Source organism: Fukomys damarensis, unplaced genomic scaffold, assembly GCF_012274545.1.
Source record: "Fukomys damarensis isolate Sample0158 unplaced genomic scaffold, DMR_v1.0_HiC HiC_scaffold_25, whole genome shotgun sequence".
Taxonomy (NCBI): Eukaryota; Metazoa; Chordata; class Mammalia; order Rodentia; family Bathyergidae; genus Fukomys; species Fukomys damarensis.
Window position 1 is genome coordinate 4,701,766 of NW_022900937.1, and position 27,907 is coordinate 4,729,672.

The window sequence follows — 27,907 nt, forward strand, 5'->3', positions numbered from 1 at the left end:
AAATCTTCATAATGACTTGATCCCTTTATCATTATATAACTACTTTCTTTCTTTTTAAATTTTCTGTTGAACCATTTCTTGTATTTTCTTGAAGTTTCCTTTTAAAAGGATATTTTGGATTCTTTATCAGGCAGCCCATACATGTCTAGTTCTTAAGAATCAACTGCTGTACTTATTTTGTCCATTTGGTAATTATTTTTTCCGGATTATTTCTCGACACTTGTGGCTCTAGGTATACTTGTACCTTTGCGTTTGCACAGGTGAGTGCTTCTCATCTTCTCAAACTGACTTTGGGAATAATATTGTCTTCACTATAAGCCTAAATAAGGTGGCTGGGCACCTGGTGTGATCCCTGGGACCACAGAAGCTGTCAAAGTGCTGGGGGAGGCCCACGGCCACTGAGGAAGAACAGAGTGTAGCTGCACTCAACACCTAAGACCACTGAGGCCGATGCAGGACTGTGTGGCACGTTTGAAGTCCACAGCCAGAGAGTTCTGCTAGCCACAGAGGGCAGCCTGGACTTGACTTCGCTGTAATTTCCTCAAGAGACACAGAATGGAGACTAAGTCTGCCTCACAAGTGTTGCACTTTCCCAACTGGTCCAGGAGTTGTTCTGGAGGCTCATTCTCTAAGGAGTGGCCTAAAGCTCAGGGCCGTGGGAGCTCCTTGAGCTGACTCTTACTGAGGTGGGTTTGGTGTTAGGGTCTGTGTTAGCCAGCGTTCTGTTGGCGTGACAAAATGCCTGAGAATAACAACTTTTAGAAGAAAGGTTTGGTGTGGTTCAGAATGCCAGAGGCTTGAGTCCAAAGTCAGCCACGTGTACTTCTTTGGGTCTGAGGTGAGACCTGGGGATGTGGCAGAGGGGAGCTGCTAGACCCTCGGTGCCTAGGGAGCCGTGAGAGTGCTGGGGAGGACACATGCGGAGGACTTCCTCTTCTTTCACTTTCTGTTCTGTCTGGGACCCCAGCCTGTGAGATGGTACAGCCCGCTTTCAGGGCAGGTTTCCTTCCCACAAATGCCAGGCATCTCTGGAAACATCCACAGAGACACTGAGAAGAGCGCTTCATGAGTGTCCTGGGCACTTCTCAATCCAGTCAAGTCGGCAACCAAGATCAGGAGTTACAGAGTCTCAGACAAAATCTGTATTCACACCCCCCTCTGTCTCGCAGTCAGACAGAATCCATCTCTGAAGCGTGCTTCCTGTGGGAGAGGACTGATGTGGAAAAGTGAAACTCTCCTTCCTATAGTCTTCTCAGTATGGTACTCTAACAGATACTGTGATCTTCCATCTGGTTTCCTTGGCTCTTTTGAAGGTATTTTTCATGCACAGATAGTTGCTCAAACTGAAGTTTCTGTGGGGTACAATTGTTTGAGGGTTCGAACTTGCTCTTTTAAGCCAGTAAGTCACCATGACAACCTGATATCCTTGGCACTGTCATCTCCATATTACCATTGAAGAAACTGAGGCAAGGAGAGGGTAAATGATTTGCCCAAGAGAAATATCAGGCTGGAACCCACCCAGTCTGGCTTCACAGTCCGTGTTCTTAAAACTATGTGCTTTGCTGTGTCATCTCCCCAAGACTTCCCATCACTTTTACTGTTTAGTTATCTCTGTCTTAATCACAAAGCACTAATAATCCCGAATTACACAATCTCCAGATAATGACGAGGACACCAGTGAGTACCTCGCTCCAGTATTTTGGAAAATCTTGCTTATAGGAGTCATCACATTTAATCCTTAAAACACCTCGTAGTTGGCTTCAGGAATGCTGTTGTTTTATAAATAAGGAAACTCAGGTTTCACAGAATTAGGAATGTAGTGCTGGCATGGCCTAGAATTGTTGGGCATCAAACTCAGGTCCAGCAACTACTAACTGCATACGGTTTACTTCACACAATGCTTTTTCTATAAAATTTCTGTGCTTTCTCTCTTTTAACATATTAGTTCCTTCACTTATTCTAATTTTTATGGTTCAGATGCCTGCAGGAACTCTATGCTAACTGATTAGAAATCATTTGTTTTATGGAACTTGTTGATAAAATGGAACACAGATTTGAATGACTACACAGTATCAGTAAATGGATATTGAACTACAGAAGCTGAATAAACTAAAAATTCCATCTTATGTAATGTGTATCTCGATTTTTCAAGATTAGTAGAGGTGTCACTACCATTCAACTTTGCTTAACTACTCACAATATTATATTAAAAATAAATAATATGAGGTAGATTGGAGACTGATGAGCATGTTCACAAGTCTGTGCATAGTGAGGTGTGTACTTGTGTTGGAGTAAATTGGACCACGTCTCCCATACTGGCTGCCAATTCTCTTTTGGAGTCATCTTTGTGCTCCATTATTAAGATAGGATACTCCCTTCCCCAAGGGGGCAAGCAGACCCTGTCCGCCAGAGACCGGGACCAGCGTGCCTTAGTAAGGAAACAGAACTGAACTTCTTCAGGGAAGAGGACTCCCACAGGTCCCATAAAGGTTCCAGGAATCCACTAGCTCAGCCAACAGCAACAATACTGCCAAGCTGAAGGAAAAGAAAGAAGAAAAAATAAAAAGCAGAGTCCACACGTGACTCAACTGTCTGTGCAATCCAAGCCAACTCGAATTGGCTGTGCTATGACAATAAGACTTAAGAGCAAAGCTATCAGAAGCTGCCATCCTGACATGGGAACCTTGCATTTTAAAGTCCAAATGAAGTGTTAGAATAGTCTAGAAAACACATGTGAGTATTGTCGATTGACTGTTAGGAGCAATTCGATGTCTTCTCAACTTTGTCAACTGCCTGATGGACAGCTGCTTGACTTTCATTTCCTTTTGGTTGTACAGATTCCATACCAACCCACAGCAAGGAAGATAATGGGAAGCCTGCATTCTGGAGTGGCATTAATTGTGGTAGATGAATCCATTTCCCATTTCCTAAGAGCCACGAGAGGGGAAAAAAAAATCTAAAAATGTATGCAACACAACCAGAGTGGCCTATAATCCATTATAACAGACTTCACAATAAATAACAGTTTGTTAATTTTAACATTGGAGATCAAGAATTCATATATGAATAAAATGAAGTAAAATTTCCAAGGAAATATTATGTGGTTTCATTTTTTTAAAATTATGGGTTGGGCCGGAGATTTAGCTCAGTGGTTCGGTGGCCTGCCTTGCAAGCACAAGGACCCGAGTTCAATCCCTGACACAAAACAAAACAAAACAAAAAAAAACCCACAAAACAAAACAAAACAAAAAAATCAAATTATGGGTTATTAGAAGAGAAAAATGGACATTCTCAAGGAAATCTTAGAACTGTTTTAAGCTTTGGTGTTTTTGTATTTGGTCGTAGATACGCAGATGCAAGTGTATCCGTAGTAGACGTAGTTTGTACAGTATACAAACACATCCATTTGTGCTAATTGATCAAGCACATTTGGTAAGAAAAACAAAAGATGATGCATGTAGGGGAGGCTGCTCTGTTCTCCATCATTCAGCGGCTCAGTGAACTGCCTCAGAATGCCCGGTGCCACCCAGGGCAGGAATGGCTTTGTCAAAAAGACAGAATGAGCGGGCAGATAACTCAGTGAGTGTGGGCCAGGCTCTTGGTGTGACAATTTCCTCTCACAATGCCAGAATCTTGTGGCAGTAAAGCTGCACTAGCGTCCAGGAACACAACCACCCCCTGTCTCTGTTGCTCAAGGGGAAAAACACAGCTGTCCCGATGCGGGGCAGAAATCTATCTGCGTTGTACCTAGGGAGGGACGATACATCTGAATAATGTTTTATACACAAAACCATGTATGTTGAATAAGCTGAAAATCCAAGTGGTTATTAAATATAATTTTGGCAATCAGTAAGTTATAACTTTGCTACTTAATGTGTCATTTGGCATAAAATGTAATCCTCCTATAGATCTTTTTCTATGTATTTCTATGATTTTGAACTATTCCTCTCCTACATACATAACATCAAGGGTTAATTGCAACCAGTAATTAATAATATACATCTGGAAGTCAATAAAACTGTTTTTATTATTAATTTTTGGATATGTTTTAAGTATACAATTTAATGACCTCCATCATTATAAATGTGTACCTTTACATAATCTATCTTGGTTCTTATTTTTCCCCCTTCCCTGCCTTCCCTTCAACCCCTTCTCCCCTCCTTTTTTACAAAGACTTTGTTTCCATTTTTTCCTTTTCTTATATTTATTCCTTTCCCTTCTTTCCATCTCCTCCCAAGTCCTTCCTGAAAGCTTTCAAGCATGTCACTTTTCAGATGGGACTGGGTCTCTGAAGATTATTTGGTGGATATTTCAAAGTCGAGCTGCTAAAATATCTCGCTTTGTAGAAAAGTGAATGAATGTCATTATTGCAGAGATAATTTTATGGCTTATGTCTGGATATCCCCCCAAAGCCTTGTGCTTTCTCAGAAGTGGTTGAATCTGGAACGTGTGATGCTGGGATTAATGGTGTGTGATTACTACACCACTACACGTGAGGGATTGGTTTGGCAGCAGGCCGATCCCAGTGGTCTGGATGGAACAAAAGAAAGACACTATTGAAATTCCTTGCTGCTTTTGCTACTTTGTGTGCACCGGGTTGCTTCTCCTCTGTGATGCTCTCGGCCATGTGCTGCTCTGCCTTGGAGCCAGCTGGTGATGGACTGAAACCTCTACAAACTGTGAGCTAACTGAACTCTTTCCCCTTTAACTTTGGGTGTCAGATATTCTGTCTCAGCAACAAGAGAAAAGTAACACAGACGATGTCACAGAAGAGGATTGGAACAGGAGGAAAACGGAAGGTGATGCAATACCTTATAATAAAACTGGGTCTTTTAAATTCAAGGACTGGCAACACACAAAAAAAACTGCTATATGGTGGTGAAGCTAAAGGAAAGTGGGATCATCTTATGATCATGATAGATTGCTCAATTTTAGCTCTTTAAAGAACACAAAATGTCATATATATATATATATATAATTTTAAAATAGATATACATAAAATTTTGCATGCACTTTTCATTCTCAGCATATATAAATGACCAAGACTCTCACAGACAGGGAAATGTTAAATAAAACTGCAACATAACACAGCTATACCATGAACCCATGTCTTGATCCAAATTTAGACCTTTGACCACCATGAATATAGTTGATTCCTTATATCCAAATAAAGAAAAGCAAATACCACTTAAAGAAATTAGGAGCACCAAGAGTGGGGTCTGAGGTAAAATAATGGTTCATACTAGAATAAAACTGAAAAATCATCCATAAAGGTCTTGAGCAGAAAAGGCAAGAAAAGTAACGCCACTATTTATGCATCTAATAAAAGCATGTGGTTTGGCTGGGTACACGAGAAGTACTTGGTACTGCGTTCATCTGTGTGATGAAGCCCTGTACCCACCCGGACACCTGATTAGTTACTGACCATCGTGCATGGCCCAGACAGGGTGGTATGTGCACCACTAGGAATGTGGTAGCAGCAGCAAGGGTCCAAAGAGGATCCACGGTGCTCCAAACTGAACCCAAGGGAGCACCAAGGAATCATTGCAACAAAAGGCAATAGCTGTCAAAGCAAATGAAATGCCAAAATCAGGCAACATATCAGCAGATTGTGGCTTCCCTAAGTTCAAACTAGAAGAGCGGAAAGATGAAAGTATTGAAAAATGGCAACTAAAATTAATCAGAAATAAATATTCCTGGAATAATATAATATAATTGGAAATAACTATGCCTATGGTTACCTGATTCAGGATAATCCTTAGTTGGCCCTTTATACTGAATCACTTTTCACATTAAAATAAGACTATTACCAAGATAATCTGCATCATATATGTTTGCAGACCATTGGTGCAGAGTTGGTACATAAACATATAGCAACTTAATCCTTTTTCACTTCTGCTTGCCCTTGACATCCTCTGTTTGCCCTCGCCATCCTGTATTTAAATCACTTAACATGTATTTGTGGATAATACCAAGTGTGGTGTGGAAACAGAACAGAACGGCGGCTGCCCCACCTTTGCCTCTAGTGTCTCCAAGTTCTAGCCCTAACTGTACTCCCTACCAGGACTTCTCCTAGGGAAATGATAGCCCTTCAGCCACCTGCCCTCTCCTTCAATAGCAGATAAGGGGAAAGATATTTCATGCCTCAAAAGTCTTACAAAAATATATCTTTCAGCCGTGTTTTTGCTAGAAGTGACGCGGGCACTGTCAGTAGATCATGAGTTTGGGTCCTTGTCACAGCAGAGGCATTGCTTCCCCTAGCACGGCTGTTTGGTGGACTGTGAAAGTCATCGGAAGGGAGATGAACTTCAGGTTGCTTCTGTTCCTAACCTTGATTTCTAACCTTTGTTAGCAGTGTCTCCTGCTCCTCCCTCTTGGCAGGCGTCTCGCTTCCGTATACTTGAGCATCTGAATGCAGAATCCACACAAAATCTTGTCGGAAGTGCTAGCTGCGAGGAGAAAGATTGTGCCACAGGGTCTGAGCACTGTTTGGGGCAGAAACGGCAGGTAAGGCCATGGTGATGACCACAACCTCTGTCAAAGCACAGCCGCGTGCTTTTCGGTGAAATCAGGCAGTGCAGCCATTTCTTGGAGCCCAGCTTGCCTATTCATCTCTGGTTGTCATCACAGAACTCCCGTTTGCGTTTCTAGCCGCAGATTCCTCCTTTGCTGAAGCGGACCCACGCAATTGCCTGTTCTCGTAAAAGCCGTGACTAAATTTACACTTCCTCGCATGGACCCCAAAACCATCCTGAAAATAACTCTGCCTTCCTCCTGAACATGGGCTCAGAATGTGTGCCCGAAACACAGAAACTGCTGGAGATTGTGGCTATAAGTGTTTGCTTGCAAAGGAGCAAACTCATTGAAAGATATTGCATCATGCAGAGATTTTGTAAAACAAATGTGAAGCAGAATATTAAGAAAAAAGATTCAATTTGACATTCCAAATCACTTCAGTAGAGGAGATAAAAAGAGTACAGGAAGTGCCAGAAGGACTTTTCTGACACCACTCTTTGTGTACAGCCTAAATTGGACCCAATGTAAAGTAGAAAAATATGTGAAAATCTTAAAATCAGTAACATAATAAAGGGAAGTGCAGTGCCCTAAACACAGAGGATTTTAAAGCTGGAAAGAACTTCAGAAATAAACTGAACATGCCTCACAAAGCCTATACCTAGGACACACCACTAATCCAGGAGGGGTCCAAGACCAGGTTCTCAGCCCTCACAGTTCTCTCTGCTACTTAAGATAACAGATGGCACAAGATAAGCCTTTAACCTGATGTGGAGGGAGGATTTGTGCACACGGCTCCAACCCTTTTCTGTTCTTCCCTCCCCTCCTCCCGCTCAGCTCAGTTTGGCCCAATCATGTTTTTGACTAGAAGATGGAGCATCCAGGGAGGGTTCCCTCACGTTACAGCACTGAGGCTGAAACTCAGAAGAGCAGCAAACACAATTTTGGAAAAGAGCAGTGGTGGGAGAGGACGACGCAATAGGTGTACAGGTCATGCGGTGTCTTTCAGCAGTTACACTACTAACCAAGGAATGACCTGATTCATTTTGCATCTTAAATGTTCAACACAAGAAACCAGGACTTCTCAAGAAGAGAGAGGAAAAGCACTATGCAGTACCAAAAAAGGCAACTATCAGGAGCAAACAAACCAATACTGCCACTGAGGTTCACTTCAGCAAGTCAACAATGACGCACTGAAGACCAGTGTGGACAACAATCACAGAGAGCTACAGGGAAGGCGTTTGCAGGTTTTAAGGCCGTCTGCTGTGTTCAGTGGTCACCTGAAGTGAAAACCAGGCAAACTACGTCAAAGTATTATCCCTGGAGAGCAGCCATGCGTCTTCTCATTCGACAGCCTTTTTGAGCTCTGTAGCAAGGTTATGTCCCAAGGCTCAGCTGCAGGGCAGGTGGCTGTGCACATGAGGCTGTGTTTTGTAGACCATTGTTTGTCATCCCTGGGCCACGTTGTGCATAAATAAGAAGGAAAGTGTCACTCATGCAGCCGTAGGTGCAGACATTAAAATGGCCGTGTAAAGTAGAGAAATGTGTAGTACCACATCTTATATCTCATCTAGGAATTGGAAAAAGACTCGTGCTCAGGAAGATGATACGAATCATCAGTGGGATGGAGGGTAACAAGCTGCTACACCTTCATGTACCCACACCCCACAATGAATGTATTCATTGTATATACTGGTAGCAAACATATTCTGATAATTAAAAAAATAAAACCACCATAGGCATAATTACAATTATAGAAAATCTTTCAAAAGATTCAATCAAAAGTTCAGACTCATTATTTCTTTATCAACTTCCTGAAGCTGAAATTTATGTAGTGGCACATGACACTGGTATCAAGAACATTTTTAGTTTAAATTGTTTGAAAGACTCTTAAAACTAATTGTGGGAAAACCTAAATATTTCATGGAAAATTTGCCATATTTTTCTAGTCTCTCCTGCTTTTCGCTTTTCTTTGCATTGTGCTTTGGGATAAAGCTATTAAGGTGGACATCCAAGGTGAATTAAACACATCTCTGTGAAAGGAAAAATTGAGATAATTTTTTTTAAACCAGAAAAAATCCTATTCAAGCTGGGGAGTCTTCTTTATTGTTGAGTCATGGAAATATTTTCATCATTGGGTTCATTTTAATGATCCATAAAAATCCATGACATTTACTTCATTAGTTCCATTTACTAACGTGGTATCACATACATTTGTGGGAATGTCTCTCTGGGTTTTTCTTCTTATTCTTTCCTAATTAAAAACTGTGGGTCTTACTAGCTTTTCCTTCTGAGAGTGGATTCCAATATGCATGCATTTCATTTAGGCACCTGGTCATTAAAGTAGGTAATATTTGACTACTAGCAGCAGTGTACCTAACCAGGTATCCTGCTCATTCCATCATTTAGCCAAAATTTGATGGAAACTAACAAATAGAAAATCACCATGCTCAAGCATGAGGGCCTTGGGTCAGACTATGCAGAACTGGATTGCAGTTTCTCCCATGACAAATTGGGTAACCGCCCTTAACTTTCATCTTTACATCTGTAAAATTGAGGTATAAGACTTCCTAGGTTAGTGGTCATCTGAAGATCAGAGGAGTAAATATGTGTATTCAGCCAGTGCCTTCTTGGCACGGGCACTTCTTCTACTGTTTATGAATTATTCCTTGATTGCTGGGTTATTGTAAGCATTGGCATTTCATCGTGACTATTTTATCTGTGATACCATGGAGGAATGAGAAAAGCCACTGATTAATTCTTGCATGCCCGCTGTGGATACTAACTAATGCCACTGGGACTGAATTTTCTTCTCCAGAATAAAGGAGCCAGGAGCATTTCCAGTGGGATTTGGAACATGTGCCTAGTGGTACATGGCCCTGATTTCTACAGGACCATGAAAGGCTCCGATGCTAAATATGCAAATGACTGTGTTATAGCCTTATTAGAAATGTCAGTTTTCTTCTTCCTGGCTCATGACTATGAATTTTGAAACCCGGATAACTCTCCAAAGTCACACTCTCCTTTTCTGGTTGGTTGTTCTTTATCAAACAACACCAAGTGCAGACCAGCATCTGATGTAACTTTCACCCTCCAATACATAAGTATGAGTTTTAGCCACTTTCTTTGATGGCTTACAAGGCTTACCTCGTAAGCATCAAACTTCTGTGGCGTTACAAATGTCTCCAAGTACATAGAAGCAGAGTATTATAGCCCACAGTATGTACTGAAGTTTTACATCAAAATACCTAGTTTACCCACTTTGAGACAGAAAAGGATATTTTTCCAAAGGAAGAACAGAATTTCTAAGGAACCACTGGAAGGCCTTTGCCAGAAACTGTCCCTCTTCACACTTTCACTCCAACCAGTTGACCTACTGTTTTCCAATTGCCAGTCACACCATGACATCACCATCCCAGAAGAGCACTGCAAGATTCAAGGGACAATCAGAATCCCCAGATCATTTCAGTTCTAGCTGGATGGAGGAAAGACTTCCCAGTGTTCACACTGTAAATTTGATGTTCAAGAAAGTAATCATGTCCAAAACACTTTCTGGTGACTGACATGGTTAGTACCAGTCTGGGTAGCTACAGGGCACACTCCAGTGAAAAGACTAAATTCTACTGGAGAGGTTATAATCAATTGGAAGGGAAGCCTGCTGTGTCAGGCTTGAAAGTAAGATAGTAATACAAAAGATAAACCCAGTTCTAGGGCTATTTTTAGGTTTCTGGTTTGGGTGTCAGCGTAGGTCATGTTATGATTCACTGTCATAAGGGGAATAAAATGAATCTTGGCTCATGAACTTAACTCATTTCACGATTCTGGGTAAGATAGCTGTATTGTATTTGTGTGGGGAAGACAGTGTGGTTGTGTTTATCACCCAGTGAAGATTTCTCAAACGGAAACAAAATTATGCCCGATGCTTCTGTTCCTGATCCGAATCATGTGCAAACAGACACATGAGTGAATTGCTACTGTAATTTGGTCTCTTTTCTTTATTTTCTTTTGGAGCAAATGAAAATAAATAAATAGGCAATGGCTTTGCTCTAGCTGGATATACAATGAAATGCCAGAGAAACGATTCGAGCTGCACTAATATCTATGTGGGACCCGGAACAGTGGGAATGGATGAGAGGAGTCCACGGCGCCTCTCCCTGCCTTCTCCCTCGACCTCCGCTATGACACATAAGAAAGTCAAGATGCAGAGCGTAGTAATCCCCAGCCATTTATGCGGGTGTACGGGACTTCATTCTCAATGCAGTCTATGTGGAAACCAAGAATGACATCGCCTTTCAGAGTGTTCTCTTAACCCGTGCTGGGCACCATGTTCTTTTTCAGTTAGTGGGTGGAAGGGTCAATTCATACCGCACATCTGGTGCTTGGACACTGTGATATTTTAAGTTGATTTACTTCGGAAGCTTCTACTTTTCCCTGCAAAATTCCAAGCAGTGGTGCATCAGTGGACTAGTGGAACAGAAAGTCATTTTGAGAAGCCCCTTGGTCAAAAGCTTAGTAGTAATCCCTCTGGGTAGAGGATTCTGAGTGATATTTTACTCCCGTATTTTTGACTCTCTCCTATATATATATATTTTTTTTTAAACACCTCTAATAAATATCCATTTCCTTAGTATTCAGGAAAAGATATTTTTACTGAAGTCAGTCTAGCAAAACTTTCCAGATGAGCTGAAGGCTCTGGCATGGTCAGAAGGGGTTTCATGAAAATCACAGTGGGATCTGCTTAGCTAAGAATGACTGGATGGATGAAGAAGACGAAAGCAAGGAACATCATCAGCTAGCAAGAGCTCTCTAGGTCCTGTTTTTTTCTTATGAAAAATGGCGCAGACCTCCCTGAAGAGCTTGTAGCAAACATAACCTTCCAATCAGCAATTATTCATCTAATGATTTTTGCAGGCAGCAAAATAAGTCCATTCTCTGCAGAAGTAATATTCTGGAAGATAAGCTAAATTTATGATATTATGTCAGTTTTGTAAGCCAGGAACTTTGATTCTATATGGAAGAGACAAGTGAGTGGCCATTTGCATCCATAAGACACTGAAGGGCAGTGCCCAGGTCCTCTTAGTGGAGGGAGTTGTGTATTTTTATTTTCAAATGCATACAGTCGCATTACATTTGGAAGTGAAATAGTTTGATAATAGCATTTTAGACTGATCTGCCAAACATTACCAATACTGCAAAGCAAAAGTGAAAGTAGTTATTATTTCTATAAATTTAATAAGAATTATTAGCGTAAATATAAGACCTATTTTCTTCTCAGAAACAACATAACATCGATCTGTAAGTTAAGATGAAATGCAACACTTTGGTCTTCATTTTCTTTTCTGTTTGGTAGATAGAGGCCAAAATGTGTTTTACTTTCCTTCCATCTCTATGCTGTTTATTCTTTATTTTTAAACCATAATTTCATTATTTGGTCTCTACCACTTGCTTGTTATGGAAGTGTTGCATTTCATCAAGCCCTCACACACCATGTCTAGGCTTTAATACAACATTTACACATCGCAATAAAATAAGTAAAAATATAACACAGTGCACTGCCAAGTATTGTGTAAAACAAGCAAAGCCCTCATCAGATGGTCTGGTCCACCAGCCCTTGCCATCATACAAGCAGCATGTAGTTTTGTTTCTACAACTAACACATTCCTGATGAGCGTCTTCAGTTCCTAGGAAGACTATCCAAGTATCAGGCATGGTTGCTAAAACTAGCTATTATAAACAAAAGTGGGTTCCATTTTGTTTACAAACCCCATTGTGAATGCTAGAAGATGTCTCAGTCCTCTCCATTTATGGAGAACGGGTTAAAACGAAGGAAGAAGTCCTTCCTTTAGACACAGTCCCTCATGTTTCTTAAGCTGCACCTGCGTGCCTGAGGCGGTCTGCTCTCAGTTCTCTGCAGACACCTTGCCGTGTCTAGTTCTACACTTTATGTCCCGCTCCTTTTTGTATCCACCTACTCATCCATTACTCAGTTCTCCTTCCAAGTGGTTTTTATAGGCTTGCTTGGGCTCCCTTTAACCACTGATAGGGAAAGCTAAGTTTTATTGGAAATGTTGGGAGATAGCCAGCAGGAAAAAATCATGAAATAGAGTTAGAAGATATTTTTACGAAAAAAAGTTGCTTGAAGAAATTGAACAGAGGCACCTGACAATGGGTGGAGCTTTCACAATGCTGTGACTGTATTAATTGAAACTGAATGGTTCACTTCAAATGGCCAAGATGGCATTTGTGTTATATAGGTTTTGATACGATAAAAAAGTAGCCAAAATAAAATAATAATAAAAAACCCAAACCCCTTTACCAGAGACGGCATCTAAGTATTATTAATAATCTGAAAAGTGTAGTCTTGGCCGGTTTTCTTAAGCTCCAAGAAGCAATCATTTTGCACATCATGGGATCAATTTATATAAGACTGGTACTGCATAGTAAGATGAAGGAAAAATATATGCGTGTATCACATACAGTAAGGGTAAATATAATATAGAGCAATAAAACCTGCTTCAGCTGTGTGCAAGCATATGTTCATGCACTAGTTGTGATATAAAACATATTTCTCAAAATATGTTATAATCAGAAAGTTAGAAGTCAGATGTGGTAGCATATAACTAGCTGTTCAACAGCTGAGACAGAAAGATCATGAGTTCAAAGCCAACCTGGGAAACTTAGTGAGAACTCTCAGAATTAAGTAAGAAGACCTAGGGTGCAGCTCATTGGTAGACCATTCACCTTACTTGTACAAGGCCCTTGTTTCTCTCCCCACAAATCTCTTACCTTTACACCAGAGGGGCAAAGGTAGAAGAAACCACATACAACAGTGATAAAGACAATCTTACAGTCTACAGCAGATCTAAGTAATACGATAAGGTATCCACACAAACCAAGATTGTAAGTATATCCAAATCTGAAATAATACAAGCACAGAACCATAAAGCAGATGGCTATTAATAGGTAACCTTTGTGATTTGTTTATAAAAATGACTCAGACTGGGACCCCTGGTAACTACTGGACATCTCATTCCCACACCAAAGATCACAAAAGTATGCAAATGAAGGCATGTGCTTGTGTTCAACATTCACTTCAACCAAGCAAACTCTTGGAAGTAAAAAGAAATTGGCATTCAGCAGAAATGATTCTCATTAATCTGCAAAGATGTGACAAAGTATGTTCCTTAAAAACTAAGAAGATTTAGCTGAGACCCATCCTCAACACTTGTATGAAGACCTGTTGTGATTCTAGAATATTGCATTGCAATGCAGATTGTAGGAATCTAAGACGTATTCAATGGAGTTTGTTTGAGAAAGTCCAAGTTCTTTCAATAAAACTAAATAAGGAGTTGAAACAGCTAATATATTCTCTAACAATAATCAAGACTTTTGTATTATTTTCATTTCCAGTACCACAAAATATTGACTTCTAAGGCTGTGCCGTTTCAACGAAAGGGCTAGGGTTAGCTTCACCTAAAATTCCTACAAGTTTGTTACAGTCAACCAGGAGGTCTCAGCAAATGAGATCATAGTTTTCCAGGATTCACCTCTCAGTGGATAAGATAGAGAACACATATGGTCCTTCTTCCGGATCTTCTGAGACCCACCAGAGTTAATCCATACTCCTGGCAAAGAAAGCAGGGTCTCATTCCTGCTCTAAATCACTCACCAATGTGTGCCAGATGCTTTCCTGGAAGACCGGAGGAATGAAAAAAGGTAACACATCCTAAAATGACATTTACCCTCCACACCATGGGGTATCAGTAAGAACTTGCTGACAATTCAGATTTTAAATTTCCGGCTTCCAGAAATGCTGATAATAATAATAAAAAAAACCCCAAAACCATAGACACTTGTGCAAAATTACTCTTCCCAGGCACTGAAAAAAAGTTTCTAGTGCAGCGCTCATAAATATCTTGAAATTTTTCTCAGACAGGAGGGCTTTATCATAGTTTAAGAAGCTTTGGAGGACAGATATTTAGATGAAGTGCACTGGGAGTGCTGGAAGGCTCTCCGCCACCTGGGATTAGAGAAGACGGGAGGATTAAGCAGAAGTACTGGAACATCGTCACCCTCTGAGAGCCGAGCTGATGAAAATTACCACAAGGACAAAACTAACTATCTAAGAAATGGCAGGAATGATTACAAAAAAGTAACTGAGAAGTCAAAAACACTGTACATGGCAATTCAAATCATTTGGACAGGTAAAATTAAAATGTGATTACAAACAAAAAAACAAAATCTACACTATTCTCCCTATCCACAAGACGTTTGATTCTTATAAAACATTCTTTCATAATTTAAAATGGTAACCAACAAGAATCCATTTAAGAGGAAAATACTCAAATGCATCAACTTTTTTGCAGTGTAATTTAGCAGACAAAAAAATGTGCAGTGGACCATAAGGGATAAAGAGGCCCCAGAATCTCACCCAGCTGTAAACAAATCATAAAACTCGACAGAACACACGACAAAGCAAACTTTGCTCGGACAGCACAAGCTTGACATGCCTTAGGAAGAAAAACAAGGTGGCCTTAAAATCATCTCTGTTTCTTACTTAGGGACGCATGGTGGATCACAGTGCAAGAAGGAAGAAGCGTAGCTGAATTAAAGGCGTAGAGATTGGGGTTCAGAGAGGGGAGCAGAAACAACTGAAAACTGTAGAAAAGATATGCAGAGAGAAGGGAGCAGCACACAGCGTTAGAGCCCTGCAGACCTGCAGAAGGGCATAGCTGGGGCCTTGCTGAGTGCTGACCGTGAACCCTGCCAGGCTGCCCACAGGACCAGGAGAATCCTGGATCTCTCAGAGCTGCACAGCGTGAGATTGAGCTGTACTGTAATTGATCTGTAATCTACCAGAGCGGGAAGTCTTAATCACATACAGAAACCAGTAGAGACTGGAGCAAGATTAAACAGCCTCATAGCCAAACTACTCCCAAAGACCAGGAAAGGCCTGCCAAAATTAAGTTTAAAAACAAACCTTGAAATAGCAAGCTAATTTGCAAGTAGCTTAACTTCCTGCCAGAACACACTTTAGAGAACAACAAGAGCTGGGCACTCAATAATGTTTCGCTAATAACATCCAGTGTCCAGTGAAAAATTCTAAATATGCCAAGAAGCAGGCAAACGTGACTCATAAAGGAGGAGAAAATTCAAGCGATAAAAAGTACTCAAAAATTACAAAATTAGCTGACAAGAACATTTAAGAAAGCTCTTACAGGGCCAGGGATTTAGCTTAGTGGTTCCACTGCCTGCCTCACAGGCTCCAAGACCCAAGTTTGATCCCTAGTACCAGAACAGAAACAAACAAACCTGTTAAAAAATTATAAGAGAAACAAAACATAAAAACAACAAAGTGGGAATTCTGGAGATGAAAAATGTGCACAATATTCCAGAGAAGCATGGCTTTCTAGATCTTCAAATTTTTTGGCATATGATGCTTTTTCGTGAATAGCTATAATGCTTTTTGTATTTCTCTTGTATCATATATAATGTCTTCCTTTTCACCTCTGATTTTATTTATCTTCCTTTTTTTCTTAGTTTGGCTAAAGGTCGGTAAATTTTGTTTATCTTTTCAAAAATAACTTCATTTTATTAATCTTTTACATTGATTTTAATTTTATTTACTTATGCTGTGATCTTTATTTATTTCCTTCTTCTATTGTTAAAGTACGGTTTCTTCTTAATTTTACAGTTGCCAATAGTAGAAATTTAGGTTGTTTACCTGAGATCTTTCTACTTTTTTTAATGTAGGCATTAATTATTATAAATTCCCCTCTTAGCACGCTTTTTCTGTTCCACAGGTTTTAGTATGCTAGGTTTTCATTATTATTTATTTCAAGAAAAATTTTAGCTTCCTTTTTAATTTTTGGATTGACCCATTTGTTATTGTAAATCAAATTGTTTAATTTCCTTAGATGTGCAAAGTTTATTAATTTATTTTATTACATGCCAATTAAAAATAAAAATGATGACTGTGTGTATGTTGTAGGCCTAGAGAACATCTCTAAAAGCAAAACTGTGCTTTAGATAAAAAAATAGTACAATAAAAATACTCAGTTAATAAGTAGAAAGAAAATGCAGGAGCAAGTAAAACAAAAAAAGAACAACGAGGTAAATTCAAGTATATCCATGTCAGCAATTGCATTGCATAAAAAGTTCTGAATCCCAGTTAAAAGGAAGAAATCTCGATTCTCATTTTTTCCCCTAAAATGTACCAATAAACTCAATTAAAGCTTTAAAAAAAAAAAGGAAGAAATCATTAGACTGCATGAAAGCAAGACCAAAGTGACATGCTGCATGGAAAGAATGCACAATTTGTATAAATAAACAGATACTCTAAAAGTAAGAAGGCTGAGTAAAAACTAGCATGCAAACACTACTCATAACAGTGGTGGATACAGACCTCATTCTATGAACTAGACCTCATTCCAAGAAAACCGAGAAAACAGAAGCATATTTTATAGATCCAAGAGAGGAAAACCTATGAGAACCCTAAATGCTTAGCTCTTCAATTAAAAAGCTTCAGACATTTTTGTGGCAAAAACTGACAGAACTGAAAAGGAAATAGAATTGTAGATTATAGAAAAAGAAAGAAAATTATTAAGACTACATCAAAACAAAACAAAGCAAAACAAACAAAAAACACAATGTCACCAGCAGCTAGACTCAATTAGCACTTCCTGAACCCTAAACTCAGCAACAGCATAAAGTGTGCCATTTTTAGGTGCACATGAAACCCATTCAACCCTCACCAAAATAGTCAATGTGGATGATGAAATGGGACATGATGAACTTAAAATTATATAGTGCAAATATCTGACCATAATAAAATTGAAATGGAAAGCAATCACAGAAAAGTATTTGAAAAAGCTACAAATTTTTGGATGTTAACAAACTTTCGAATAACCCATGGTTCAAAGAGAAAAGAGAATAGAAGCTATTTTGGACAGAATAAAAATGAAATACAACATGACAAAATTTGTGAGATGTATTAACGGTAATTCCTGAAAAGAAACTTGCACTTTAAATGATTATATTAATAAAGAAGTAAATTAATCTTTTAGTTAAGGCAAAAGATTAGCAAGATAAACTCAAAATATAGAGGCATAAAAAACAATAAAAAGGAGAAAATATTTTTAATCCAAAAAAGCAGATAAAAATCAATCAAATCAGAAACTATTTTTGCACATATTAATATAACTGATAAACCTCTCATAGACAGGCTAGCAAAAGTAAACAGGAAAGACAAATTACTAATATCCAACCAGTTAGTCAAAAATGCTTTCAGGAATTATTAGAAGAAGCCAACAGTAAGTTGATCCTGATGCCAGAGACATCCCAAGAAATTAAAGCACAGAGCAAATCTCCCTAATGCACAGAAAAAGATATTTCTTCAGAAGACACTGGCAAAAATAAAGATTTTAGGCAAAGATAACATATCATAAGTAGGAAATTATTCCCAGAATTTCAAGATTTGTTTAAATTCAGAATTGAGTTAGTATAACAATGTATTAACTGAACAAAGTATAGAAAACATAATTATCTTAATAAATGGAGAAAAGTTTTACAAAATTCAACCCTTCTTTATGACTTCAAACAAAATAAAACAAAACCTCTTGGCAGACTAATGATAAAAGGTAACCACTTCAATCTGAAAAAAAGAGCATTTGAGAGAAACTTATGGCTAATAAAATAATGATAATAATAGGCTGAAGCCTTTCTTTCCAAGATCGTGTCCAGGAAAAAAAAAAAACAAAAAAACAAGGGCATACAAATTGGAAAGGAAAAATAAAACATTATTAGAATCAGAAATTGAGTTTAATGAAAATCAATTATAATTCTGTTAATTATCAATACATGTGAAATGTCTACATTCAATTTTTCATAAAGTAATTAATGATGACAAATTTAATAAAATAAATGCAGGGCCAGTAAACTATCTACCTAATGTCTGTGTTTCCTCAAATTGCATTGCAAATGGATTGAAATTCAGTGATGCTGAAATTTTAAAAAGTGGCCAAAACATTTTTTTAAATGATGAATTATAGAACATGTCATTTTGTCACCCAGCCGTACATCAAATCCTATGCTTTTCTTACATATGCTTGGTTGACGAATCCTAGAGTTGAAAAAGGAGCAATTTATAAAATTTTACATCTAACCATTCCAAACATAACATCCTTGCCATGTCTTAGAACATATCTTACCTACATAAATTCCAGATACCTTATGGGTTTTATTTTCCATAATTTTTGCTCATTAAATAGTTTTGTGATGTAGTTACACTTGCAAATAAAATGCAAAGGAAGCATGATGTAAAAATTTTACAGTCCACTGGAGCAATCCCTTGTCTTTAATCTAAATCAGTGCTCAGTCCAGTTTAGTAAATAATTGCTAGGATTATTCACTGGGACAGAATTAGACAAGTGTGAGCATGCAGCACACAGGTCCTGTTGCTCCCTGTCTTCCGATGATATTCACCCCATTCATTAATTCTTTCAGCCTATATTTGCTGAAAGTGGGCAGACACTGTACACGTGCTTCTAAAGGCAGGATTTGTAACACCAAAGAGCTCCTGGTGTACACATTTGGAAAGTTACTTTATTTTTTGGTACCGGGGATTGAACTTGGGTCTTTGTGCTTGCAAGGCAGGGTGGCGGCACCACTGAGCTAAATCCCTGGCCCCTGGAACATCATTTTTTAGTTGAGTTTATTGGTACATTCTAGGTATACAGTACAGTTTGTAATAGCTAAAACAGTTGGAACATTATTTTTTGATTCTTGAAAAGTTTGTTACCACAAGCTTTTCAAGCACGTCGGTACTGTGCCCTCATACACACGAAGCACTTTATAGGGAACTAACATTATAGAAGAGCAGGAATTATAATAACTGAGTAGCTGAAAAGGTTTATTTTAATCTCCAATTATCGTCTCAATAAACTTAATCATGAGTGTGGGACTGTGGGTTTATAGGCTTTGTTCAGCACTGAGTTTACTTAGCTAGTCTGTAAATACCACCATCACACCTCACTGCCTAGGCTTCTCTATTCACTGTCAGTGGGAAACGTTACATGAATGAGGTATTTCCTTCCTTTCTGCCTGTCACCTCACGGTTTTGTTGTAACCACCTGGGAGTTGCCTAGCTCTTAAATAAAACATGTCAATAAAAGTAAAGCACAGTCGTAATAAGGAAGGAACAATCAACATCGTCAGGGAAAAAAGAGAACATCTGCAGGGAAGGCAGCACAGTTGTCTCCATTCACATGCAAAAGTGGCTAAAATCAAACTCAGACATTAATAATTGGCGCAGGATGTTGCAGAACTCAACCTCCGACTGTCAAAAATCACTGCTGTGACCCTAAAATATCAGAAATTGTGGTTGCACTGGTGAGGTGGGGACAGGGATGAGATTCCACAGCGATCCAGTGACTACACGAAAGGGCAGGAAAGCTGAAACTGAATCCGGGGGGAAAAACTAGGTCAAACACTGTATGCATTAAACTATCTTCTATTTGCAAGTTACTTGCACCAATTGTTTTTTTCTTTCAAAATGATTTGAAAGCATAAATAACTGTGGGAACATAACATGATTGTACCTTTTGTTTGTATTTATACAACAAGAATCAGATATGCAGTTCTTTAAAAAATACATAAAGGTCAAGAGGCATTTTGAAAGGCTGCCTGGAGACAGATCTTAGGGACCTCTTCCTCCCTCTTCCCGTACCTCTCACAAAGCCTTTCTTCCACTCTTCATGAAAGGGATGTCTTCAGACACACCTGATGATACTTTGGAAGTGATTTGTTAGGGTCCCTTTTTAAGCAGACAGGAAACCAAAATAGTTTATTCTAGTTTGGAGACAGTGTGATTACATAATAAACACTCAATCTAACATCTGCATGTCTCAAAACATTGCACATTTGATTTCTTTCCCTCCTGGGGAACAAATATCTCTGAAACTCTCTTACTCTCTCTTCTGGCCCCTCTCCCCATTTTGCTTCTTACCCTTAGCATATCTGCCATTCACCCAGATGAAGGAAGAACACTTCATCCAAAATGCCTTCGCTGTAGTTGTCATCCAGGTCCTCCCATGTTAAAAAGAAAAAATAAAATACCTTATTTCACAATTTTTCCAGGATCTGTTTCGTGCAAATAGAGGGCTTTTGTTGTTGTTGGGGAGTTTTTGCTTGTTTTCAGCAGTCCTACAGTTGCAGAGCTAGTGCTTACTGAAAGCCTGTGAATCTGCATTTTTCTATCTTCACATACAGCAAATTGTCAATGTGCTGCAACCCCAACCCCCAGGACTGCAAACACATTATCATCTCATCCAACATATAGAAAACGGAGGAATGGAGTTTGTGGTCCAGTCCAGAAGGAATCCCAAGTAATGCAGGCAGTGGATGGGTGGGTCGTCTCGGCTGTGTGGTGTCTTCACCAAAGCACTTTTGTTTGTGTGCTCTTGTTGGCCATGGCTCCTTTCTTCTACCCTCAGGAACCACTTGAACAGCTCATTAGAGGGGACTCATCGCAGACATAGTTTGTGTTCGTAAATGGCCACATTCCATCTGGCCAGAGTGCACTTCTCATCCTGCTCACCCGGTGCGCCCACCCCCTGCTCCCTGGCCACTGCCTGGACTTGGCCTCTGCAAGGCTTCGCTGCTGTCTCCATCCCCAGAATTTTGTTCACACTCTGCCCGATCTCAGTTTCCTAGGGGCCTGCTGAAAATGAATCTCTTCCGGGGAGTTTATCCAAATCTTCCTAGAGTTATCTTTCCTTCCTTAGTCTCATATATCACAGTTTATGTCTTTAAAATGATGATCAGTTTCCCAGGGGAAAACATAAAAATTATAAGAGAAAAGCTTTTCCTGGAGAATATTTAAAAACTCAAGGACAAGACCTGACCTCTCCATTCCTAGACCAGAGGGCTCTAGATAACCCCTCTTGGTGAAAAGCAAGTTAGCAAATTCTCACTACATATAGTTTTAATTTGCTTATCATTTTAGCCCAAAACTCTAGAAGTTTAACCCCAAATAAGGTGGAGTTGATATCTTTTTAACTTAATGTTCCACAAGCTGGTGGGATACTCAGAAGGTTGAATTATATTCTCCAGACTCTTCAAGTTAGCTCACATTTATAAAGTTAAAGTGGGAAGAAGAAAAAAGTGGTATTTGTACCTCTGATACCAACCCATCACCTCATCGCCCCATGTGAGCTCTCTTAAAAGCAGTCAGCTCAGAACAAAAAAAATCTTATAGTCCCATTAAGAAATCCCAAGATGTTAGAAAGGAGTTGAAAAGGAAAAAGAAAAAGGGGAATAAGGGAAAAGAAAAAAATGTGAGAAAATGAAAAAATAGAATGAAAGTGTTTGTAAATGGGGAGGGGAGAAGGGGGTGAAGGGAGGGTAGGGACAAGGGGAAAAAATGAGAACCAAGACCTGTCATGTAAAGGTACAAGAACCCAGTAATGAACATAACTGTACTGTATACCTAGAATGTACCAATACATTCAATAAAAAGAAAAAATTTTAAAAAAAGATAGGATGTCAGTGTGTGCTTTGGACGTGGGTGGAAATGATTGTTGTGATTATGATTGTCCATGAATCTCCAAGAGACTTCTTAACTCTGTGACAAAGGAGGTCAAGCCAAGAATCAGTAAGTACTGCAATCTGAGGTGTTCATGATTGTGTCCCATGCACTGTGCATTATTCTGAGCACTGAGGTGCTAGGGCACCTGCGCTTTACTGTAAGTCACTCACTTGACCTAACGAAGTGGAGTTAGCACAACCCCAGTATTTTGTCTGTTGGGTTTGTCTATGAGGCTGCGCAGAATAAAAGTCGAGTTTACCATTCTTCTCCTTTTTTATGGTTCTATATTTTGTGCATCAGAAAAGATCCTAAAGTCTCTCACTCCCTGTCATGGGTTCTTGAGCTACTTAAAAACCTTCGGCTACAAACTCAATGGCCCATTAGTAAAATGCAACGTAAGAAGTTTGCCATTCACAGTTTACCTAGCACACTCTTTCACATCTGCCTCCACAAGAGGGTGAAGACTTTCCTATTTTACGGATGAAGAAATTGAGGCCAGGAGAAATTAAGCCATGGAGCTTTGAGATCAAAACAGTCGAGTCTCTGTTACAATGACCTTGTTACAAGAACACATTGTGGGGTTTTATCCCCATGATTTCCGACTCATTAGGCCTTTGGGAGAGTCTGACACAGCATTTTTAGCAGCTTCTTAGGTGAAATGCTAAAGGTTTAAATAAAATGATGAGGACATGGAAGAGGAAGACCACCTCTACAAATCAGGAAAGCAGAGATATTAGACATGGAACGGACATGCGAGCCAGAGCCCTGAAAGACGACTGAGATGACTGATTCTCCTGGCAGAAGGAGACGTCTGAGGCAGCCCACGTGCATCATCCATGTGCCCTCCCAGGGCACTTTCTCAGGTGTGCAGTTATTCAGTGGTTATGTCTTCCCTGGAGAAAGAAGGGAACAAGAAAGTGGCAACTAAAGACAGAAACGAAATCAGGGCCAAGACGGAGGATGTTGAGATCATTCAAACCTGATAAAATCTAAGTTGCCAATCTGAATAGACAAGCTCAAGAAAGAGGTTTCAGGGTTATTTTCTCTCCACATTGTGACCTTCTTTTCTCTACACAAGGAGCTTTCACTTTCACATCTGTTCCTGAGGCGATTGTCGAGTCCATGGAAGATTTCTACTTTTCCTTATCATTTCTCCTCCACTCGAGCATCACTCACAAGGTAGAGTCTCGGAAATGCCCCTGGCTTCGTGGTTGCACTGTGTCGCACTGCTCCGCTCACAGGGATCCAAAGCACACACGTTAATGTGCACATTTCTTTGGTGCTAGTGCTGTTGTTTTTAATGAATCTGTGTTCATTTTTAAAATTGATGTTTATTAGTAGAGACAGTTAAATTTCCAGAGCTGTCACAATCTAATGCTGTGGTCCTTGTGGTTGTTTTGCAGTGCGGTATGTGCACATGGCGTGATGCTAAATCCAGCTGCTTGTCTTTTCCTGTACAGCACAGTTGATTTCTTTGGGAAGCCGGATATCTCGTTATTAGTATCTGTCCGTACTCTGGTTCCACTCTCTCAAACCAAGTCTTTGTCTGACAGATGTTTCTGCAAACTTCTCCAGACCATAACCACATCTGGCGCACAATGAAGGTCACTGTCAATATTGCAGAGGAGCCATTGTGTTTGCCCCAGATATTCTCGCAAATCATCAGCATTCTACTGGAGACAGAAGCAGAGACATTTCTTAGTCTAGAAAATATTTTTAAGGTACAATTTTCTCTGTGTAAGGGAGGACAGTATCATCAGAGTTTCCAGTATGCATTCCCACTGCTGACTTGAATAAATATCTGTGTGACACTGAAGAAGTTAATCACTCTGAGTCTCAGTTTCCCTATCTATTCCATGAGATTAGAAATTATACCAACCAGGCCACCCGATGGTGATCAACGATATGAAATTAGTTATCATAACTATCAGTACAGATAAAGAGCACTGCCTAATGGGCCGAATCTCAGTGTGAGTGCCAGAATTTATGGTTTTGAAAAAGCACAACAGATATATGTAGTCTCTTGTTTTCCAAAAGTTAAAAAAAAGTTGCAGAACTTTTGTATTCTACCAGTATGGGAGTGGTTTTATAAAGTTAAGGAACAACTCAGACTTGGACAGGATGTACATTTGTTTCCATTCTGGTTTGCTCTCCTGGGCATATTAGATTTGAGAATGGTTAAAAAACAAAACAAAACAAAAGATCCCTAGAGTTTATAGTCTATCAGGGAAAATGCAGAAGTTTTACATGAAGAATTAGGAACACAGATTTGGAAGTGAAAATTATTAGTTTTTGTAATCATAAGGCAATTGCATTCAAGATGTGTTCTTTCTACTAATATTTTTTCTTTATCTTGCCAAGATTTCTCCCTTTGAGACTTGTGAACCTTAAATGAAGAATAGAAAGATAGTCCCAGAATGTTTTTCTAATAGACTTTTTTTTTTTTGTACCAGGGATCGAACTTGGACCCTTGTGCTTGCGAGGCAGGTGGCGGAACCACTGAGCTAAATCCCCAGTTAGCCAGAATGTTTTTCTGTGACCAAATCCAAGATAGTTTCATTAAAATCTGCTTATTGGTGGTGATGGAACTTTTCAAGTTGATACAGTTGTGGTGGATACAGCCACTATGTATTTATCAAATCAACAGAGCTTTAGAGTACAAAAGATGAATTTTAATATGCTACAATAAGAGAAGGAATTTATGGATTTCTAGGTAGGAATGCAGATTGTGAAAAGAAAATCTAGTTGTTGTACAAATGCGTTGGGTAGGAGAGATTCATTGAAAGAGCTTCGGGAAAGGCACTTACCTAGGTAACATAATGTGTGGAATCGATGAAACTTAAAGCAAAACAATAAAAAACTGCACTTAACTAAGTACATTCTAGTTGTCAAGATGTGTTCTACATGGATGTGGGTTAATAATTCTGATACTAGTATATATATGGCCCAGAACTGAACAATTGAGCAAATAGACGGTAGAGGTTGAGAGCCAGGTTTCTCACTGATCTTTTAATGTGATTAATTTGCTTATTTATTATGCAGGCAGTTTGCCGTTGTCTTGGGAGTGGGTGCACGTACAGGACAGAACTTACTTCCTTTAAAAATCTCCTTCCCCTTCCCTCTCTGCTCTTCCTCCTCCTTTCCCCATTTTCATTCCTGTTGATATTATTCATCTAGCTCAGGTTATGCATATAATGTTTGCACCCATTGAGCTTATTTGGTTCCCTTATATGGTATATCCCTATTCTACTTATTTCCCCTGCCCCTCCTGCTCACCCTTCCCTCTCTGTCTCTTGCACCCTCTTCCCATTTGCAAGAGATCCATCCGTCCGTCTCTATTAATCCTTTACTAATCTCTTTGCTTGTACTTTCTCTTACTCAAATGAGACTTATCGTAAGCTACTTAAGCTGCTGTTTCTGGTTTATTTTAGTCAACATTACATTTTCCAGGGTGCATTATTTTCCTATAAAGGTCTCAAATCTGTTCTTCTTTATACCCATGTAATACCCCATTATGTACAAATACCACATCTTCTTTACCCAATCATCTGCTGATGGGTATACAGGTTACTTCCAGGATTTAGTTTTTACAAATTGTGCCTCTATAAACATTGGTGTGCATGTATTGCTATAGTATGATGTCTTAAGATCTTTGGAGAAGATACTTGGAAAGGAATTTTAGTTATTTGAGAAATCCCCACACGGATTTTCATGATGGTTATGCTAGTTTACATTTCCACCAACAGTGTAGGAGGGATATTTTTCACCACAGCCACAGGAGCATTTGTTACCTTTTGATTTCTCCATGACTGCCATTCTTTCTGGAGTAAGACGGAATCTTAGAATTATTTAAATTTGTATCTCTCTAAGGCCAGCGAAGCTCAACAGTTTTTCATATATTTGTTAGCCATTTGTACTTCTTCCTCTGTGAAGTATCTGTTCATTTAACTTCTCCATTTCCTTCCTTTTTTTTTGGTACCGGGGATCAAATTCAGGACCTTGCCTTTCAAGGCAGGCGATGGAACCACTGAGCTAAATCCTCAGCCCAAGTTTTCATTTCTTGACTTGGTATTTTATTTTAGGTGGTTTGCTTTTTTTTAGTTCTTTATATATTCTAGATATTAGTCCTCTGTCTGAGGAATAACTGGCAAAAATGTTTTTTCATTCTGTAGGTTGTTTCCTCACTCTAATTGATTGTTTTGCTGTACAGAAACTTTAAATACAGGAGTTTGGAAAGAAAAAGAAAAATAACTAACTTCATTGTGGAGAAGCCTGACCAACCCTACCTCAGCCAGCACTGGAGGTTACCATTAATGATGACAAGTTAAGTGGACACTCTGTGCTGTTCATACCATGGGGAGGAACTAGCTCTTAACCTCTGCAGCTCTCCTCCTCCAAACACAAAACCATAGTTAACAATCAGGTGGGGCAGGTTTCAGACAATTCCAAATAGAGAAATAGCCTGTGAAACACCTATTGCAATCGCCAACCTCAAGGACTGAGAAAATGTCCCTGCCGAGAGGACTCAAAATAGACAGGACAAGTACAAGAAACATGATCACCTGAAACCCTAGAACAGAAGAGGGACTTCCAAGAACATCTGAGGAAATCTAATTCACTATGAACTTCAGTTACTAATGCATAAATTTTGTATTATTTAAAAAATTTTCAAAGAACCCATCTATATAATGCTCATACAAGAAAAACAATAATACTAGTAAGAAAATAATAATACTAAGAAGAAAAATTTGTTTTGTTTCATTCAGGTTTTGTAAATCAAGAACAATTCTAAAAGATAACACCTTAAAAGATGCATTTATTAGGGTTAGCAAATGTGATAAGCTATAGAGTTCATTGATGTCTGGACTACTTTTCATATTAGTTTACTGGAGGGATGCAGTATGGCCAAGTGCATTGTACCAGTTTTGCCATGAGCTCCAGTTGTCATAGAACATGACAGAAGGGCAACTTTGAACATCTGATTATTCTGCTCACGTGTGGACATGGAAACAAGGAGTACAGACTTGGTGTGCTGGTGTTTCAACGACAGGGCAGACACAGAGGAGGGGACCAGCAAGTGGAATTCTTATTCTAATTATCCATCACTTTGATTCTATTTTTCCAAGTAGAACCTGAATGACAGATGTCACATCTCTTGTTTTCACCTCGCTGTTTTCATTCCAACATGCCTGAGTCAACATCTGAAGGGAACATTTTTGAAGTGAGCAAGAGAAATGATCAAAATGAATAATACTTTGACATCCATTGCTTAAATCCTAGCATGTGCAGAGTTACCATGAACTGACTGAATCCTGACATATAAGGTGCTTCACTGGCAATGACCCATTCGAGTTTTTTGGTTTAATTTTTAAAATTTCATTTAATATTTAATTTCTGCTTTTTGAAAATTTCCTAAAATAATAACTCAGAATGCCTTCGAGGTCATAGGAGACCCTGAAACATAGCTGCCAATCACATAATTGAAAGAAACACTGCCCTAAACAGAAAACCCACAAATGATTTTCAGATCTAAATTAGTCAAAAGACGAGCATACACCAGTGAATCAGATTCTTGTAGTAGATTTTATAACAGTTAGCAAAATGGAATCACTTTTGCTTCTCCTATTCCTCCTATTCTCTTAAGAAAGGAAATAAAGAGCACAGATCTGATAAAGCGTAAGGGAGCCAGAAATGAACTTTTCATGAAGTTGCTTATCAGCTACCACACAATAACAGTCAGATGCAACTAAACATGATATTCGAGTACTATTAAATCATAACAACACAACAGAACTCTTATTTTGTCAA